The sequence below is a fragment of the Drosophila virilis genome, chromosome 2, assembly GCF_030788295.1.
Source record: "Drosophila virilis strain 15010-1051.87 chromosome 2, Dvir_AGI_RSII-ME, whole genome shotgun sequence".
Lineage (NCBI taxonomy): Eukaryota > Metazoa > Arthropoda > Insecta > Diptera > Drosophilidae > Drosophila > Drosophila virilis.
Genome location: NC_091544.1, coordinates 9,022,561 through 9,041,589, shown reverse-complemented (window position 1 = coordinate 9,041,589; position 19,029 = coordinate 9,022,561). Strand labels below are relative to the sequence as shown.

Here is a 19,029-nt window from a genome sequence, read left to right as displayed (position 1 = left end):
TTGGATTTGACTACTCTTTATAGATTATATTTAATTAAATATACACCAATTATTTAAAGCTTATTTCTGCAATCGGATCCGCTTTAGAGCATTTTTGAACTGTTCCCAATAATCTAGAATTCGTTAAAGTAGTTATTGTTCAGCAAAAATTTAAATTGTTATCCATTTGGAAAGAAAACGGTTAAATTGGGATGATTCGCCAGAAAGACCTAAAAATCTTCGTACTTCAACAACTTTAGAGAAATGGGAAAGTTATTACAGTGAACACCATGTTGGATGGACAGTAAATTACGGGTAATTTTTGCCCATTTAAGATGGGCACCGCATAATAGGTGTATCCGTTAGCAGCACCATCTGTTATTATATATCTTCCCTTCTTAAAGCTAACAAAAATAATGAGAATCGTGGGCTTAAGGTCGTATCGTTTTTATCCTTATCCATTTAAGCTCCCTGCCTAGACATATGTCTAGATATATAACTTAATCGACTTGTGGATCTGGTACTTTATCAAGCGTTGTGTGTAAACATGACTTGTGTGCATTTATGCTTGTTTACATCAATGCTTCAACTTGCAAACGATTTCTCCATTGTCTTAAAAAGGCATGAACCTTATGCAGTAGCTTGAGGAGGGCATTTGAATCGACTGATGATTTAAGGGAGGTTGTTAGCCGAGAATTGGTGGTAACGCAGTATATTTAGCGCATAGTATTAGACCAAGCCGACTTTCATGACTTCGAGCTTAAGATGGAATCATTGCTCTTTAATTGCTTGGACGCCCAACCAAATACACTCGAAAGAATACAGCTCTGCACTCAAATGCAATGCGCATCTTCGCCAACTCTGTGCAATTCTAATTGTTACGTTTTTTTTTTGCAATTTATTCAATATTCACTATTTGAAAGTTTGACTTTCTAAAATGTAATATTGATTTCATTGAGTTTGCACTTATTGGTATTTTAAAATAAATAACAAATAAAAGACATTCTGGCATAATTACTTATAAGCCATATTGTCGCGACTTGCTTAGGGATCACTTACTTACTTCTCCCAAAAACGCCCATACAAAAATGCCGCCATTAGCATCATCTACGTTGTCAAATTCAACCCCACAACATTCCAAAAAGCCAAAAGCTTCCTTTGGGCGGATGTTACGTTTCCTGGAAATTGTCGGAAATAGCGATTTGAAGATGAGAAATTTTGCTGCCCGCGCTGCGACGTTGCGTAGCGTTGACAACGCCTACATTTATATAATTATGTTGATGGCAGCCAGATGTCCTAACCTGCCCAGCTGTTGTTTGTATAATTTTTGGTTCAGGTAGCATGACGATAAAAACAAAAACCCAAAAATACAAAAAAAAAATTAAATAAAAGAGAAAAAAAACATAAACAGAACAGTCTTTAAGCCAACCGGAAACTGTAACAATGATGCGTAAGCGGCTTTCAGAAAGGCCTTTCCTCGAGAACTTGTCCATTCGACTAATGCAATCACTGTCAATGCCAATGCATTTGATGTTAAGTTAAAGGGCCAAAACACTTACTTAATGGAAATTACTTGAGAGCCGTACTCGACAAGCTACTCGTACACAGCCAACGATAGGCACGGCCAAGAGCTGAGCAATCACGTGCCGAGAGCAAGCTTCTCAAGCCGAGCAGAGGAAGACGATGGAGCCACTTGAGTGTGTCATGTCCGCTCGATTTTTGCTAAAAATCATTTAACGGCTTGTGCTTGATATGTGAGATACTACCCAATACACACAAAAATGAAGAGAGACAGAGAGAGCGAACAAAAGTGAGAGAGACAAAAAGAAAGTGAGAGAAGCACATGCGAAATGCTGTCAATTGATTGAATCGGCACCGGGACACAGAACTGTTTAAATTTTTACTTGCCCGTTGTCAGCAGCAATGTCACAGCACGTAATACGTACGTGTGACTCTCTGCTTGTCTGTATATATAAATGTGTGCGTGTGTGTCTGTCGGACTATGTGTTTAGCAATTTCAAACTGGTTGTGTTCAATCAGAATCGTTCTGCGAACGCCCACACAAACATAGGTAGCATCAACGACACCGACATCAGCATCTAATCATCGTCATCATCCTTCATCATTCCTTCTCTTTGCTAAGGTGTGTAAGAGATAAGCAGCAAGTTAGTTGGTCAATGCAGGACATTTAAGAAGTTCATCGACCAACATCTTGGGTACGCATATTTTCACCTGCGCGCTTGCAAAACTTGCTTGCATTTAAAGGAGCAAGTGATATGAGCACTCATTCGCTTGAATTGCTAATGATATGCATGATGCTCTCTGATTGTTGATGGCACTTAACATATAGTCTATGTATCATGTAATTGCTATTCCAGCCAGGCGCCACACATATGCAAAAGTGTCTGTGTGTAACCCACTGACCTTAATGCAAATTTACAAAACACAATCACAAAATGCACAACAAAAGGCCAAAAACTTTACGCATAAATAAAACTTGAAGCAGCAGCATCTTCTTGGCCCAGGTCAAAGATAATAATAATAAAAAACCGCTTAAAGATGGTGCCAGCAGCAAAAACAAAAGAAAAACGAAAACCAAAACAAAAGAAAACGCAAAACAAAATTTAAAATCTTTTTTCCTCAACCTTTTTGCCATTTTTATTTCATATTGCGTGGAGTTGAGTGAGTTAGCGCTGGCATTTGTCAGTGGTTGCCTGTCAGCGCGCACTTCCTCCACTTGCTGTATGTTTATATATATATGTGCATATAAATATATATATATATATATACGCAGTCTCTATGTATCTATGGGAGTCATGCCAGAGTTCGCACAGTCTACAACTTGCAGCAACTTTTAATAAACTTGCCAACTATTTTCCCTTTTTTCTTTTCCGATTTTCTCTACTTTAATACCCTGTAATTATATAAATGTTTCTATTAAAATATATTTGGCTAGACACAAAGGCCGTACATGTGTACATTTAGATACATTTCTATGGTCATATCCAAATTCTAATTATAGGGTGACTTTGTTTCTTAACACTAGCTAAACTAGCTTTCTAGCTTTCTATTCAAAACTAGACTTATTTGTATCATAATTGAAACTATGAAATAGTGTTGAGCATTATCTGAGCTGAACTCCATGGGATAGGCATATAAGTATCTTAGTCTTAGACCCAATGGCCAATTATAACAAAACCCTGTCTCTAATACAAATGCGAATGTGTTCCTCACTGATGATGCATGTACTGGGCATAGGGTATATTCCCGTTAGGTACTCTTAACTGTTGCTTGGTATGTTTTATTTTTTTTTTTGCAAGTGGTGCAAAAGCTGCTATAGTTACAAAAAATAAAAAACAAACCTGCCCGGGGCTAAAAAAAACTTTTACAACCAGACTCAAATAGAAGTTGTAAAAATGGCGTATTGTTTTGCAAAATACTTGACCAAGCACGATTGTTGAGACACTGGGACAGTGGCAGAGTTTTTAGACGACAAATTGTCAAGTTTTATGCATTGGTAGACTTTATTTTTACGAGCCCACCAATTGATGCGTATTTGATGGCCATTTAAGTGGGCTCTTCGAAAATCATGACAACGTCCTACAGCTGCACCATTTGGCAGCTCCATGGCAATATTATTGCTGCCGCAGTTGTGGACGCTAATTAGCAGAGAAAATGACGAGCGTGTGCTGCGGCAATGTTTTCCCGCAACTAAAATATTAGCTCAATTTTGCAAGAAAGCCGCCAAAATATTTCAGACATCTGTGTTAGTTTATGTGTGGATGTGTGTGTGTGTGTGTGTGTGTGCGTGTGTGTACTTAGTAACTGCTGCGGCAGTAGCTTTGCTGTGGCTGGCAACAACGGCTTTCGTTGAAATTATACCGAGTTAGCATTACAAGCTATATTCTGACATAAGCACATCATTACACTAGCTTGTAACTTGCAGAGTAGTGTTAGAAGACCCCCCCCCCCCCTTCCCGACAGTGCCAACCACTCCCTTGCCAACAGCAGGCTTGCCGCAGCGCTTGTGAAGTGCGTCTATGCCTGCCGGTTCGCCAGCTTGTTGCATACATTTTGGCGCACTAATTAAAGAAAATTTGCACAGCAAACAAGGCAAGCGCGGCATGAGAGAAAGAGACAGCAAAAGCGACAGCAACTGCTTTGCAATTTGTTTATTTACATTTACCTTGCTCGAAAATTTGCATAAATTGCATTGCAAACAATTTAAGAAACGGCTACAAATGCATTGCTATGCAAGCGATGCCTTGAGCTAGAACAACATTTGTGCAGATGATTAAAAACTGAGTTCAATGTGAAAGAAAATTGAATGTTGAAATAATTTACGTTATTTGCTACAAATTATCTGTGCACTATGTACTCAACTTGCACGTTTTGGTTTTAGGCAATAGTTATTTTAATTATTAAAACATATTTTTTAATTATTTTGCAAAGTTGTTGAAATTTATTTTGAAAAACTAGTTGTCTATACATTTAAGTTACTTTAAACATTTTTGGAGTAATTAACTGACACCCACATTTTACGTATTTATCGTTCTGTTGAATAAACAATAAAAACATCAAATTAACAAACAAATGAACTCACATTTTTTTTACAATAAATCATAGATTTGCGACGGATTGTAGTATTATTTTATTATTCACCCGACTGTATGCAGATGCGGATTAAATAATAAAGTTATTTAATTAGCATCCTTGAACGTAGCTTAATTTTTTTAAATGTTATAGTATAATAATGTTGAACACTAAATGCTAAGCACATCAAAGGGAATTTGTTTTTCGCTCTTAAATGTAAAACTGGTGAATTCATTGCATCAAAGCAATCCGAAAAGCTGCTAATGCCGGCAAGAAAAGCAGCTTAAATAAATATTCAGAACGTATCCAAATACTTAAAGAGTGCACTCCAAATGTAAAGATGCTAAACTGCAGATAATTTCAGATGAATTTCGCTGATTTCAATCAAAACGAAATAAGAGAATGGAAATGCATATAATGCAATGTGTAGGTAAGCATGGAATAAATTCATCAATTGGATATCAGCTGTTAGTTGGTTGGCATTACTTACGGAGTACTCGAAAGCCACATCATAAGGATGCCTCTGAATAGGGGTTAGGGCGCAAAGCATAAAAATGTAGTTCTCTTGCAAATAATTTACTTTCATTACATTAAAAGTAAGTTGAAAGTGAACAAAAATAAAGCTGCATAACCGCGACTTAATGAGTGCCCAAAACGTGGCTATACCACGCCCTACGCCGCACCCCCCTCCCAACCCAACCCACGCCTCGCTCATTAAAAGTAACCAAACTGGCGGGGCCACAAACCAAAACACAACAACAAACGGCGACCGCAACACATGAAAAGCGGACAGGACAAAAAGGCAGCGCTCCGGGTGCCTCAGCCCACGTCACAGCCATCAACGCTAATGACAAAAGCGCGCAAAGTTTGCATTTGCTAGTGGGGCGCGGCAGAAGGACCAGGACGGACAACGGGGGAGCAGGCTGACACTAAACACGGCCACGGGGTGTGTCCAGCAGGCGAGCACAAAAATCACAAAAGAGCATAAAATTAGCGAGCGATGCCGCTTCAGCTCCTTTAGCAATCTGCTCACCTAACCCCCTCTCGCTCCGTCCGGTCGACTTTGTGTCGTTACTTTATTTTAAATTTGCTCCACAAAGGCTGCTCAGTAAAGGGAAGTAGGCGGGAGCAGGGTAGAGTGCGGCTAGCAGCCAGCACGAGCCCTCCCATGATGAATTCATGCCCATCATTTTGCTTGTAACTAAACTTGTGATTGTTGTTGTGGTTGTTGCTCGCTGCGGCTGGGGCAGAGGGAGCAGCAGCAGCAGCAGAAGCAGAGTTGCTGTCCTGATTTTTCACCGCCATCGTCATCGTCATAGTCGTTGTCGTTGTCGTTGTCGTTGTCCTCGCACTTACACAAGCTGGTCATTAGCTGCGCCTGGCAGCAAATTATTTGGCTGGGCGCGGCACCAGTAACCGTATTGTTGTTGTGGCTTTCGCCACGAAGCCTCTGCTGCTGCCACCACTGATGTTGTTCTTCTTGTAGGCGGCTATGATAAACATCAGCGGGGAGCAGTGCTGCAACAGCAGCAGCAGCACCAGCAACATCAGCTACAACAACAAGCAGGCCTTGTTGGTCACTGGAGCACAAATTTTCGCGTGCGTTGCGCCATAAGTTTAATTTTTCAGTTGGGCATTGCCTACTACGTCGTCGTCCTTTTTTGTTGTTATTGCTGGAGTAGCATTTCATTGAGCGTGTTTGCTGAAATTTTCATGTCAAGTACTTAAAACTGCTGTTGTTGTCGCTGGCGAAATCATATTTGAGTCCCAACGCAATGTAGAAAATATATGTAAAATGTTGTTGAGCAATTTTTTACAAGGAATATGCTTAAAAATTAACACAATTTGTATGTTTCATAATAATATTTGGGGGGCGGCAGCCGTAGCCTTAGTAGCTTAATGAAAATTATATGAATTATCCTGCTGAGGTTTGTCTGGAAATTGAAGCGGGGGATTTAATTATGGGGATGGCAGTTAAGCACATTTTCTTATGTTAATGAGTTTTAGGTAGGCAACAATCATATCAGAATTAGTCTTGGTGATTTTTAATAAATCCACAGCTGACACTATAATATAAAATAAATGATAATCCACAATTGAAGTGGGCATAATAAGGCACCATAATCAAAATGATATAACATACGTAACACGGTATAAAGTAGTAATGGGAGTTTGCAGTCTATGATAGCTTATGTTTTTATGGATTTAGAACTAAATAGCTATAATAGGATCATAAAATATGTTCGACAGTCCACGTCAATTTATCTTTATTTCGTTTTTCGTGAGTCTGCTAAACACAGTGCTTAACTTGGCTTTTCTGCTGCCCATTCGGGACACACAAGAGTATTACTTATAAATAACACACATAAAATGGATAAATAAAATCTATTAGCATACTAATGATTTATTAACATGCACTTATGGTACTTATGTCTTCTGTCCGGTCGTAGACAAATATTGCTCTCACTCAATTGGATGTAATGTATGCAATGCAATTTAGCTGGGATGAATAAAAGGCACATTACGTATACGCAAGGTATACGCTTTAGCAGACAGCAAGAAATTATTGTGCGGCAACATTGATTGCATTGCAGAAACTTTTTTGCCTTAATAAAAATGTAAATTTTTATTGTTTCAAGATTTATTATTCGAATTTTTCGTGTGTCCTAAAAGCAAAACTGCTGATTTGCAGGGATTATTTAAGCGCAGAGGCTGGCACCTAGCAAATAGCGCATCGGTCTTGTATCGTATAAATGTATTTGTATATATGTATGTGTATGAGAGAGGTGAAACAAATCGATGGGATTTTTATGTCGCGCTCTGCTGCCACGTGGCAGCATTTTTATGTTTCTGTTTGAAATTTATTATCGTTGCTAACTGTTTTTATGATTCTATTTGATGATTGTTTTGGTTTTGAGGCTTAGCTTTTGGCTCGCCTCCCACTTTTAAGGCGCTCCAAGTTAAAATCATAAATAAATCTCGCCTGTCTGTAACTGGCGGCTGTGGGATCTACGTGTATTGTCTGCTGCGGATTAACGCTTTAAAACGCAGCTACAAATATTTTACTCTGGACGTTGAACACTCCGAGAATAAATGCTATTTTTTAAAGCCGATAACAATATAGCCTTGAGTTGGGAGCAATGGCACGTAGTAACAAAAGCCAAAGCCTCTGGTTCAATCAATGCCACAGCCTGTCCATCAGCAGTAAACAAGCCCAATAGGGCGCCAAATTGACGGATGTACGTAAAGAGCTTCAATTTTCATTCCTACTTGGGCATGCCGAAAATGTGTGCTGAAAGTTGCGTGAAAGCATGATTTAATGAATTTCCCAGGCTTTCCGGCAATAAAATAATTTAATTTCGACCTAGTCAAGCAGTCAGCAGGCAGCGGGCTGAGAATCGAGCTAATGCTGGCTCATCATTAAAACGTCAAGAGGCTCAAAAAAGTGCGCAAATCCCCGCATAATTTAATAATGTCAAAGTTTTAGGCGGGGGCCATGGAGTCTCTATAGGTATCCAAAGTGGTTGCGTGTCGCATAATAAAATGTCAGGCCGGAAGCAGGCACTTGCTGTGTTCATGCTCTCAGTTAGCCCAGATTTCGGATAGCATTGCGTTCAAGGCAGCTAATCTATGAGATGTGCGGCGTCTAAGCCGCCAGCTTGAATATTTCAGCATTAACTCCATTAAAGTCAACATTATGAATTTTAATTTTGCGCCTGTGACATAAGCTGTGTGTCACTCGAGCAAATGACGTGCCAAATAGCTAGACAATTTAGGGGGTCTGCAGCCGGGAGCTGCTGCTGCATATTTTGAGCCACAGCCAAAGACAACTCAAATGTTAGTAAAAAAAACAAAACCACAGAATTCCAGTTGATTCCAGTTAGAACGGACAATGCTAGAGCTAAGCGCGGGGCGAGCTCGTGAAACGTCTCGCCAATCGTCTTACAAGTGCATTGTCAATTTGTGCACAAAGGATGATAAGGATTTATGTCAAATGCTTGTGCTGTTTGAGTTTTGTGAGTTTTGCCAATATTTCCACAGATGACTGCACTTTGCACAAGTGAAAATAAAACGAGGCATCATTCCGGCTCTGTAAGAACCAAAGAAGCCGGATAGTTTGCTTTGAAAGTATGTATCTGATTACCGGAAATCTCGAAGGTTGATTAACCAAACTGGTCTGTATGGCTATTACATACTTAATGATACGCAACTTGGCAACTTTTACAATCGATCCAACTTTTCACTTTGCCACTAACGGCTACTTAACTTATTAATTTCCCGTATTAACAACAATTTACAAGCGCCGCTCATTAAAATTTCATAAAGTTTCTATGAGCGAAAGCTATCAGAAAGTAATTTGTTGAAAGCCCGTGACTCCCTTCACAGCGACAGCGCCACAAAATTCTCTTGAAAGTTTTCAAAAATTCCTGATTAAAGCACCAAACATTTGCTAGAAGATAGATTGTGGCCATGAGATGCTCATTGTACATTTTTTAGTCCTGGAATTAATGAACAAATTGACAGATATTATAGCCAAACAGGAGAAAACATTTTTGTGGATTTATGGAATTCTGAACCCCTACGCAAGAGAGAGAGAGAGAGAGAGAGAGAGAAAGAAGTCCTATATCAAAAGTATGCTATTGTTTTTGATCCCTTAGAATTATTAATAAGCTAATGTGTATAGCTGCCCTTCTTCGTTTAGATGCTGGGTATAAATATAGCATTAAAAAATCAGTTCAACTTTCGTTCAGCGCAGGAAAAGTGCGCCTTGATGCTTTACAAGTTTTCAGTGATTGCTTTTATTATTTTTTCTTTTTTTTTTTTTGCTGCTTGCTTTTTGGCTGCCTACACAGGCTGTTGTACGTAAGTACAGAGAGCAAAGCATAAACACCCACACACATACACTAACTCACGCCCACAAACAGACTCACAAGGGACACTGGCACAACCGAGGTAATCAGTTTGCGGAGTACGATGTGGGCAAATGGACGACTGGATTGGGCTACCGAGGCAGCTTCAACTTTGATAGAAATCATGCTGAGTTGTGAAACGTAAAATTGAATTTACTTTGTTGGTCCGCGCTCACCCTTTTTGCCCGACAACTGACTCGACTCGTGTGGTAGGGGCTTTCAGCGCATTCCAACGGTCCCTGTGAGTGGGGCAGCGAGGTGGGGCAGCAACTTGCTGACTGGCCGCAGTCATAAATCATTAGGCATTTGGCATATGCAAACGGCTGGACGAGCCTCCAGACTTCAACTTCGTGCCTATCGCTGTTATCGCTAATCCCAGCATTAAATTTGGCTTTAACTTTCATTACACTGCGATATCATACCAATTTGTGGCCATGCCTAAATTGTTTGCGGAATTGAGCAATCTACGCCCACTTTGGCCCACTGGCCCACTGTCCGTTGCCCACTTCAGAGAGGACGCCGTCGGCAGCCACAACAAAGTGAAATTTGCTGTTCATGTACATTCATTGGTTTTGCAGCAAAGTTAATGATTTTGTTTTGGTGGCAAATTCATTGAAATTTATAACCCATGTTCTGTATTTGTTGTGAGTGTGTGTGTGTGTGTGGGTTTCATTCTAAGCGGCTTAAAGTAGCCATCAACTCGTAAGTTATATTGAATTAAGTTGGTTTGTTTTTGTTACTGTCTGGTGCTTCTGCTTCTGCTGCTGCTGTTGCTGCCGCTGCTACTACTTGTGGCATGGTCAGGTTTGTTGCCTTCCATTCGTGTTTATTTAAATGTAATTAATTTGTGCAGAGCTCAGGCAATTAGTTGCTATACCAGTTGAGCTCAACCCAAGCTTGTGGTATATATTTCTAGCAGACAAACCGAAAATGGTTAGATGCCATGGGTAATAAGGGAGAGAGAGTCAAGGGATAAATGCTTATTATGCTGCTCAAACTTTATAATAGTATTATTAAATGTGCGCATTTCTGAATGTCTGTCACTGAGATGTATCTAATTGCTGAGCATGAATTTTAAAATGTTAAAGACTGAATAAGTATTTCATTTCTAAACTAAAGTAGGTTATAGTTAAGAACGAAATGCGTCAGATTTCGGACAATGCTTTAGGTTACATTCATATTTGAATGCGTTTCTCAAATGATTTTGTCATTCATTTTAATTGTACAATATAACAAGAACGAATTCTCTTTAGAAGCAACTTTTATAAAAGCATAAGCTATTATATATTGAAATGAAAATCCGATTTAATTATTCGTATTGCCAACAACTCTTAGAGAAGCAAAAGTTAATAAATATTAAAATCTATGACACATTTAATACTTCAAAATAAAAATCGTTTCTATAATTTCTATCTTTTTCTTAATAACATCTATATTTCTAAGGTCACTTTAAGTAATGTACGCCAAGAAATCATTGGGACCCAAGTGTTAAATAACTTATCAGCTTTATGGCAGCCAAAAGCTAAACGAAATCCTGTATAATTAATCCAATCCAATTTTATTCCTCAATTTTTCACAGTTAAAAATCAAACTTGCGCAATTTGTTACATTCACACGCACCAAACCCAAAGCTGAATGATACACATGAGACGTTAGAAGGGAATGCGTGAAGCGTGGGTGGGGGCTAAGTTGGCTGAGACTCGTAGTACGTGATCCACGCTAAAAGTTGTGCAAATAAATAGCAGTGAAATTTTATAGCACACTTGATAATTTGCGCAATAATTCAGCGCTGCTAATCACCACATAAATAATCTTAAGGACAGCGCCGCAAAAACCCGAACACTTATACAAACGCACAAGTAGCTCAAAATACACATACATAGATACTATACATCTTAGTGTGCTCACACATATATATATGTCTATTTTAGTATAGTAAATAAATACTAGGACACTGCAGTCGAGTAAAGCAAATTCAGCGACAACGAGTTGAGTCAGATATAGAAATGGAAAAGGAACGGATAGGAATTAGTATCAGTATTGGTGTTGGTATTTGGAATAGGGTGACGTAGGTAGCGAGGACTAAGCGACGAAACAAATAAAAGCGCCCAACATCAAAACTCATGAAATTGAGAACTCGGTCGAATAGAACGTGAGCCAAATTTGAGCTAACGAATGTTGACTCTTAGCAAAGCACTAAAATCAAATAAAAACAACAGCAGCAGCGGCAGCAACAGTCATGGCAACAGCAACTGCGATAAACAACAACAACAACAACAACAACAACAGCACAAGGCAGATCAAACAAAATCAACAATCATTCTGTAAAAGTTGGCAAATTGATGAAGCCAAATGGACACGAAGCAGACATCGGCCAAGCTTCAGCTTCGATGCTCTAACTATTTTTGGCATAATAAAAATTAATAAAAATTGTTGTGCCGTTAGCCGTAAACTTGTAGCGCCTTAGCTTTTGGCATTTAAGCAGAGTAAACAAACAAATAAACTAACAAGGCGCTGACCAAACAAGCAACAAAAACAAAACAAAAACAAGAAACCAATAATATGAACTTGCCAGCTGGCACACAGTCGGTCCGTCAGTCCGTCAATCTTTCAGTCAGTTAGTCAACAACAGCATGAACAAATGTTGAACCAAAGTCGGATTACGTATACGCCGCGTGTGCCGGCGATAGCATAACCCACAACACAAAATATTTAATTTAATGCGTGCGCGATGTGTGTGTGTGTGCGAAATGTTTAAATTGCCGCAAAGGCCATAATTTATGGCATTTTATAGTGTACAAAACTTAAAGCGAACATTTACCAGCTGCTCGAAGACTGTGCGACGCCTTGGGAACTGCCTTCTTAATACTTTTGTAGTTTTTGCTTGTAATTTATTTTTGTTTTTTAACTTTATTTTTTGTAGATAATTGAGCTGTCACTTAGCCAGTTGCAGGCACATTATCAATCGAATGTTATCACTTGTCATTTGACTCCTCCTTTATTTTATTTATATATATATATATTTTTTTTTTTTGGGCACTGAACAATGTTACTCTGTGCGGAGACAATGGGACACAGCGTAGCTGCCACTTTCACTACCAAACCGACCGTTAAATCCAACGTTCGCCACGCATCTACCAACTGATTTGTCTGATACGCGTCAGATAGGCGAGGAGGCTGCACGCACAGAGCAGCCCTCGTGTCTCGCCGCAGCCGAAGGCGTGTTCGTCTCGTTGTCAAACGCTCGTACGCATCCCAACAAGAATGTGCCACACGAAACCTGCAGCTCGGGCCTGGCTAAGAGAGTTCTTCGAAAATTTGCTCAAATTTGTTGTTATGGCCCACAGAGAGCTGCAATAACAGCTGAGCGTAGCACAGTTTGGCTGATAAGGCCAGCATATCACAGCTACCAGAATACTATTTAATTGCAAGCCGAATAACAACACATTCTGCATATTTTTAACGCGCATGCGTATTGCCAAGTTTGCGAAATACTGGCAAATACTGGGCACAGTTATGACCCCCACTATGGAACTTCTTAAGTCGTTATCAGCGGCTAGATCTATTGCCACGTCAGCAGGACTAAGCTAAGGTAGAAATACTTATGCTTAAAATAATAAAATTTGCATTTTCATATATTTATAAATAGTAATATAATGTAAGACACATGTGTTTTTATTAAAAGTATTAAATATAGTCTAAATATTCTTATTTATATTTATAATTATGATGTATGTTAATTACACGGCATATATAAATATCAATAGACATTAAAGATGATTCAATTACTGGCTAATACACATAATGATCATATTTCATAGGTTTCCAGTGCCAGAACTATTTCTTAAAGCGATATAAGCACTAACAATCACAACAATGTGAGACATTTTGGAGGAATTTTAAATTTTGAAATGAATATATAACTTTTATATGAATTGTGTCTCATAAAAAATTAGATGCTTAACGTTGATTTACCAGCATATTCGGATCTATTAGCAAGATTTAACCTAAATGCCAAACAAATTGTTCAATGCCTTTGAATTTAATATTATATAGTCTCGCACATCACCTTAGCGACTGCACAAAGCAACCAGAAACCACTGAATGCCCACATAAAAATGAGTTTGCGATTTTCTTAAGCTATATATAAAATTATATTTATGTATATAATGAGCTGAATATGTAAGCCAAACTCCACAACAAATTGCCAAAGAGCCAAAGCAGTTGCTCATACGGATTTTGATTTAAGGTTTTGCGGTGCTGCACTTATCGCGCAATTGATATTGATATAGAGCTGGGTAAATATCCAGAAAAATACACACACACACACTGAACACACACCGAACCCACACACACAGCCAAGTTTTTGTGGGAGGAAAAGGCCTGTCTGTGGTATATGACCAAGCCATATGCGGCATTCCAATGAGATAAAAGTTGTTTACAATATAGAATCGATACATATATATACATATATTTATATATTTTGTGTGTGTGGTCTTGTTTGTGTGTATTCGTATATCATAGCAAAGTGCACATCATGATTTTATTAAATGGACTCTGATGTATTTATTGTCCGGCAGCAACGTGACTTGTGAATTGATTTCATTAAACGTAAAAAGTTAACAAAGCTCCGCCGTTGCTTCGGCAACATTTTTGGCAGCGACTCGCTATATATCGCCATATATAGATAAATATTTTGCTATGGCACTGTCCACACAGCTTGAATGCATCTGTGTGGGTGTGTGTGTGTGTGGGAGTGTATGTATTGGCTTAAGGACATCCATCGTTAGTAGCAAGCGAAGCGCTTCAGCGACAGCAGCAAGCAAGGAGCAGCATCAATGACCAATAGCAACAGCGGCGCGCATCAAGCATGGAATATCAATGCGGTCAAGTGGATGACTGCCCAACTAACGGAGCAGCCAGGCGAGCTGTGGGCTGTGGGCTGTGGTCTAACTGGCCAACTGACTAGCTGACTGAAAGGACTGACCGACCGAGCTGACTGACAACCTTTGGCTCTCGGGCATTTTGCTCGCCACAAATCGGCAAATTGTGTGCAGCGCCATATCTTGTTTTATTTTGTACAAGTAATGATGATAAGGTTGCTGATCTAGCGCACATAACGTAGATTAGCAACAGGCCAGTCGGGGGCCGCAATCGAGGACATGGTGACGGCAATTACAAATATGCGCATGCCACGGGCTCAGCTGCTTAATTAAAGGCGCACAACTTTGGCGTTAAGCAACTTTCAGTCAAATGTCCTTCGCCCAGACATTCGTCTGGCATTTAAAGCATTCTCAGTCGTGCTCAGCGCCTGCCGAAGGTATGAGAAAACATTTTAGACTTTGTTTTGTGTGTCCTTGCAATGCAGTGCGCAGCGCTTGCAAACAATTTATATTAAATGTGCTTTTAATTGCCGTACAGAGGGAATGAGAGAGAAAGGCTCCCCTCTGAAAAGGGTGTGCGGCAGAGCAAGGGAGTTTCAAGGCGATTCAACGTCATTCGTTGACATGGAAAATGTTCATGACATGAGTCCTCTCGAACTCACTTCAATTGCGCAGCTAACGAGGCGAATGCGCGATTCTTGCATGCCAGCTAATTTCTGCAGCACGCAGTGGATACACTAAATGACAAATTTCCATGTAAAGAACAACTTCTTTCACGAACACATATGCACTTGTAAGCAAACACAGACTTGAAGCTTTATTTTTTAAAACGCTCAGAAATGCGCACTCCCACATAAGCTGGATGTTGTTGTGTTGTCATTGCTGCATTGTAAGTTGTCCCTTTTTATAAATGTTAGCGGCAAGAACCACTTACATGAACCATTTGCATCATATTTCTGTTGTCATTTGTTGACATTTTACTTGCTTTGTGTCAGGGTGGCATGCCTTCTGTAAGCGAGTGTGTGTGTGTGGGTGTGTGTGTGTGACTGTGTGTACTTGTGCGTGTGTCATGTTTGACGTATACTTAATGTGCAGTCATTATTTTTCGAGAAACAAGCGCACAAGCAAGCTAGTCAGCAGTCAGCCAGCCAGCCAGCTAGCTTGCTGCACAAGCAATGGGCAGCAAAGCAAATAAAAACGTTTTTAGTACATAAAGAAAATCCGCCACGCCCACTTAATGTGGGCAAGAGCAAATTGTGAACTGGCTGGCTGGGTGCCTGGTTGACCAAATAAAAATCAAGCAAACGCTGCCCAGGCTGCTTCATCATCGCCTGCCATTGTGCTGGCCAGTTTTTGGGGCTTGGCTAATTGTTTGAGCCCTTTCCATCGCTTCTTCTTGCCAATCAGTCGAGCGAACACTAATTAATTATCTGAGCATATGCCACACCATATTGAAAGCTGATTTTTCGCTGATTTTTGTTTAACTTTGCCCGCTAATTAACGGCAATTTAATGGCCGACTCTGAGCCGCACAAAGTCCTGATGGATAGATAAATAAAAGGCTGTAGCACGGAAAGATTTTATTGCAACTGAAAGTTAAGTAAACTTAGAGGATGGTTAATAATTATTTTATTTGTTTAAATGCTCAACTATAGCTACCATCAGATTGGTTATGATTTGTATCTACATTGAACTAAAGCAAATAAATATTATAATAAGTGCATATACATATACCAGCATACCATTAATACCTATTAGACAGGGGTACATATATCGTTTTTATTATATAACAAAATAAAATAAAAAGTGTGCCGAAGTTATCTAGTAAACAAGATATAGCGGAAGTTTTTGTATCCCTGATATTTATTTACACTTGCAGAAGAGTTGGGAATATAAAATACTAGTGTAAAATAATTGCATTGATGATGGATTGGTTTGTGCTCGCTTTCAGTGAATGTGTAATTAAAATGAACTAAAAGAGTTTGCGAATATGAAACTTGCAGTGTGCTCGTTGTTCAGCCGAGCAGAAAATGATGATGCAGTTGAAGCTTAGTCAAAATAAACCAAAAAACTTAAAGAAATGCTGAAACTAATGTTAAATTTAGAAATGGATTCGATTTTGTTTGCTTGTCAGAATTCGCACAACAATTCCCTTTTATGCAAAGCAAGCTGCACAATTATTTTCAGATGCACGAAATTTAATTACAGACAAACGTTTTACGCACAATGTTAATAATAGTTATGTGTTGTTGCATACCAGCTAAATACTACATATTTCCATAACAATAACAAACCACCATACCCTACAGGCCAGCTTTAAATCACGAAATGTGAGTAAGCTCATGCCGACATTAAATTTGCACCACATCTAGTTCGTGCTCAGTTCGTTTCTTCTTCGTTTGAATGCCGCCATTCCGACACTCATACTAGTACATACAATCTCTTCCATTCATTAGGTTGAGAGGCCGCACTCAATTGCCCAATTAAAGTATGAGCTCTCTTTGGTTTTCAATCACTTTTTCCTTGATATTTTTCTGATTCAATTTTTGCTCTCACTTTATATAGTTATTAACAAACATTTTGAATTCTACTTAAGAATAACGTCACTGACACAAGCTGATGGAAAAATAAAATATACCCCCATTTATAATTATATTAATCTAAACTGAAGTGGGAGCTTGATTAGAGACAATATATATTAGATTGTCAATACAAATTATTTTTATACCCTGAACCCATTAAAAATGGCTATAAGGGTATATTGTATTTGTGCAAAATCCAAATGTATGTAACAGGTAGAAGGAAGCATCACCGACCCCATAATGAACATATGTATATTCTTGATCAGCACCAATCTGTCCGTCTGTCCGTCCGTATGTATAAACTTGACGTTCCAAAACGACATAACTCCGCGGAGATATGACGTTCCAAAACGACATAACTCCACGCGGAGATATGACCTTCCAAATGATCACTTTTTTTTTTCAAAATCGAGGTCGGTGCCCAAATCAAAACTTTTTCGATGGTTTTTTTTAATATCTCGGATAATAACGCCGCGCGGAGATATGACGTTCCAAAACGACATATCTCCGCGGAGATATGACGTTCCAAAACGACATAACTCCGCGGAGATATGGCGTTCCAAAACGACATAACTCCGCGGAGATATGGCGTTCCAAAACGACATAACTCCGCGGAGATATGGCGTTCCAAAACGACATAACTCCGCGGAGATATGGCGTTCCAAAACGACATAACTCCGCGCGGAGATATGACGTTCCCAAACGACATAACTCCGCGCGGAGATATGACGTTCCAAAACGACATAACTCCGCGCGGAGATATGAGGATCCAAAGCAACATAACTCCGCGCGGAGATATGACGTTCCAAAACGACATAACTCCGCGGAGATATGACGTTCCAAAACGACATAACTCCGTGCGGAGATATGCATTCCAAAACGACATAACTCCCCTCGGAGATATGACCTTCCAAATAATCACGTTTTTTTTTTTAAGATCGAGGTCGGTGCCCAAATCGAAACTTTTTCGATGTTTTTTTTTAATATCTCGGGTAATAACGCCGCGCGGAGATATGACGTTCCAAAACGACATAACTCCGCGGAGATGTGACGTTCCAAAACGACATAACTCCGCGGAGATATGGCGTTCCAAAACGACATAACTCCGCGCGGAGATATGACGTTCCAAAACGACATAACTCCGCGCGGAGATATGACCTTCCAAATAATCACGTTTTTTTTTCAAGATCGAGGTCGTTGCCCAAATCGAAACTTTTTCGATGATTTTTTTTAATATCTCGGGTAAATAATTTTTGATTTTAAAATGTTATACCTTTTTGAATGCGTACGTAAATTAATCATCGATGGGTTGAAAAATGTTGACAAAAAACCGATTCGTTCGTAAATTCAACCTTTTTGTCAAATAATGTCAGATTTTGCAATTTCATACCATTTTTGATTCGTAAGGATCAGTTCTAACGATTGGCATAAAAAAAAGAAATCTAAAATTTTGAACCAAATCGACAAAATGGTAAGGGGTTACATCAAGTGTTTTTTCAAAATCGAGGTGGGTGCCCAAATCGAAACTTTTTCGATGATTTTATTTTAATATCTCGGGTAATAACTCCGCGCGGAGATATGACGTTCCAAAACGACCTTCCAAATGATAATTTTTTTTTTTCAAAATCGAGGTCAGTGCCCAAATTGAAACTTTTTCGATGATTTTATTTTAATATCTCGGGTAATAACTCCGCGCGGAGATATGACGTTCCAAAAGGACATAACTCCGCGCGGAGATATGACCTTCCAAATGATCATTTTTTTTTTTCAAAATCGAGGTCAGTGCCCAAATTGAAACTTTTTCGATGATTTTTTTTAATATCTCGGGTAATAACGCCGCGCGGAGATATGACGTTCCAAAACGACATAACTCCGCGGAGATATGACGTTCCAAAACGACATAGCTCCGCGCGGAGATATGACCTTCCAAATGATCACTTTTTTTTTTCAAAATCGATGTCGGTGCCCAAATCAAAACTTTTTCGATGTTTTTTTTTTAATATCTCGGGTAATAACGCCGCGCGGAGATATGACGTTCCAAAACGACATAACTCCGCGGAGATATGGCGTTCCAAAACGACAT

General features: G+C 39.2%; 1 protein-coding gene across 1 annotated transcript in view; it reads right to left on the bottom strand.

Moving 5' to 3' along the window:
- beat-IIa (beaten path IIa) overlaps positions 1–12,615 on the bottom strand; it is a 43,447-nt gene extending 30,832 nt beyond the window's left edge. Inside the window, exon 1 of the mRNA XM_032439150.2 lies at positions 12,304–12,615. The gene's annotated coding sequence lies outside the window, so the exon portion shown is untranslated. The remainder of the gene's footprint in view (positions 1–12,303) is intronic.
- Between the last annotated feature and the right edge of the window lie 6,414 nt (positions 12,616–19,029).